At 47.4% G+C, this 2,678-nt stretch overlaps 1 protein-coding gene across 1 annotated transcript in view; it reads left to right on the plus strand.

The window, feature by feature from the left end:
* Vwf (von Willebrand factor) overlaps window positions 1-2,678 on the plus strand; it is a 154,417-nt gene that overhangs the window by 7,286 nt on the left and 144,453 nt on the right. The window lies entirely within an intron of this gene.

Raw genomic sequence — 2,678 nt, forward strand, 5'->3', positions numbered from 1 at the left:
TTTTTTTTTTAAAGTTTTTCCTTTTCTATGATTTTTTGTTTCTGTTCCATTCTTTGTGCTTTCTTGGTTTTGGTCCTTAGTAAATCGGAGACTCAGAGGCCAGGTGAAACAAGGCCAGGTGGGCTGGGGCTGATTGTCCCAGGAGCCACTCTGGAGACGGAGAAGGATCATGGCAGGTCCTCTGCTCCTGGTGACCACACAGGGACCACTCCATCCCCTCTTACTGTCTGCATGTTGACTAGTTGTGGGTCTCTGTGTAAACAGCAGAAAGAAGCGTCTCTGGGCTGGAGAGATGACTCAGCAGTTGAGAGCACTCAAGAGGGCCCAAGTTTGGTTCCGGCATACACGTCAGGTGACTCACTGTCATCTGTCATCGCAGGTCCCAGGGATCCAACACCATCTTCTGGCTTCCGAGAACACGCACAGAGGTTCTCACAGACACATTTTAAGGCGTCTCTACTGAAGGTTGAGCAATGCAGTAACCTATGGATATTATAAAGAACTTAGAAGTCAGTTTATTCCGTGTCATTTAGCAGATTAGTAGTAGTAGGGTCCTCACTGGGGTCTAGGACTTAGCCGGCTGTGTGCTGGGCCTGGTTAAGAGGGAGAGGCATGAGTGTGGAATGGGCTTTGAATCTAAGCAGAGAGTGGTTGGTTATTCACATAACGTTTGTGCCAGCCTGGTGTACAAAGTGAGTTCCAGGACAGCCAATGCTACATTGAGAAACCTTGTCTCAAAAAAAAACAAAAACAAACCAAACCAAAACAAAAAATATGCCCCCCTACACAAAACAAAACAAAACAAAAACTAACCTGCCTGCCTGCCTGCCTGTCATCCGGTCAGTTGGTCTGTCTGTCTGTCTGTCTGTCTGTCTGTCTGTCTGTCTGTCTGTCTGTCTGTCAGTCTACGGTGCTAGTAATGGAACACAAGGCCTCATTTATGCTAAGCACTCTACCACTCCCAGACCACAGTACTGTTTTTAACACACTTTCCACTTGAAGAACTGAGCTCACTACCAGAGGAGAAAAGTAATCGTGACTCACCCAGCTGTGACCCTGAGAGCTACAGTAATGACTGTCCTGGAAAGTCAAGCTCACTAGTGCAATAGTGGCATTAACATTATGGGCATAACTAAATACTTTCTGATTGGATTTAAGGCCATTCTAGGAGATGGAACCCATAATTGGGTTACTGGGGCAAAGGGCCTATGTCTAGACGGTCACAGGCCCAGGGGAGGACCTGCTACTATCATTCCACCGAGTGGACATAGTATTGAAACAACTCCTAATAACTTATTGCTCTAACCAGAGATTAATGTATATCCCAACCCTCATCAGAGAAACTTCTTGCAGTAGATGGTGACTAACACAGAGGTCTATGACTGGGTAACATGCAGAGGCTAAGAGACTGGCGTGCTCAGCCATAAAGGAGATATCTATATCGGGCCTTTCCCCCAAGGGCCGGGGATTATCAAGAAAGAGGGGATAAGAAGAGCCAGAGGTTGTGGGTGACCTTGAGGAAACAGTGCTTTTAATTGATAGCATGGCAGGCAGTTGCATGTATGAATTCACAGTGGTTGTGACAGCATGCACAAGTTCTGGGTGTGCTCAGGTCAGGCAAAACCCCCCCATGGAGAGGGGAGGTGGGTATGAAGCCCACTCCTAGCTGAGGAGGTACTGGCAAGTGGTGGCTGCAAAGAGAGGAGGGAGGAGGAGGGGGGAAGGGGATGGGAGTGAAGGGGAGGGAGAGTTGGAGTAGGAAGGAGAAATGGAGAGAGGGAGGGAGGGAGAGGAGTGGGAGAGCGAGAAGGAGAAGAAGAGGGGAAGGTGAGAGGAGAGGGGGAGGGGAGAGGTTTAGTAAGATCTCAGAGATTTAGTAATAACTGAGCTCAGCAGTGGACGCCCTCTCTGGCACCCCCACATACCCTGCACATTGTTTAATGCGCACTATCTCCATCCTCACTGTATCTGGTTTTCAGCATCAGAAAAATTCTCTCACGGATAGTTTTTGACCTACAAGCTATTTAGTCATTTCACAATGCCAAAATATATGGAGGTCTTCTGTTTGTTCCTGTTTAGCTAAGGCCTACATATGTGTTCCTCCTGAGTAGCTGGGATTATGGGTGTGAGCCACCATGCCTATCTCAGACTGCCTTTCTGTTTGGTATCTGTTTCTGTGTCAGATTCTACCTTCCCCTGTCCCCCTCTTTCTCTCTGTTACCCCCTTCTCTTTGCCTAGCTACCATGAAGTTACGGACTCTGCATCGGCATTGATGTGGCTCGCTCTTGCTATGTGTTCCGAGAACCAAATCTCTTCTATTCTGTCCAGTGTTAAGCCTCAGTGCATCCCTAGGTCACCCACTGAGGGTGACTGAATTGTCAGCTACTGAATTGTAGCTGGAGGCTGTTTGAATTCTAAACCATCAGCCCTGTTTGCTTCTAACTAGCCACCATGGCTCCATTATTTTCTAATGTTTATTTGCCTACACTTCTTTTTGTTTGTCTGTTTTACAATGGTCACATAAAAATTAATTGCAATCATTATACATTTTTTACCCATTCTTCCCAAGTATTCAAATGTTTCCCTTACACCGAAGGATCCTCTGCAGTATCCTGGGTAAGGGGGAGACCTCCATCCTCCCTCTCTCTCCCTCCCTCCCTCCCTCCCTCCCTCCCTC

The sequence above is a fragment of the Mus pahari genome, chromosome 2 (assembly GCF_900095145.1).
Source record: "Mus pahari chromosome 2, PAHARI_EIJ_v1.1, whole genome shotgun sequence".
NCBI classification, from domain to species: domain Eukaryota; kingdom Metazoa; phylum Chordata; class Mammalia; order Rodentia; family Muridae; genus Mus; species Mus pahari.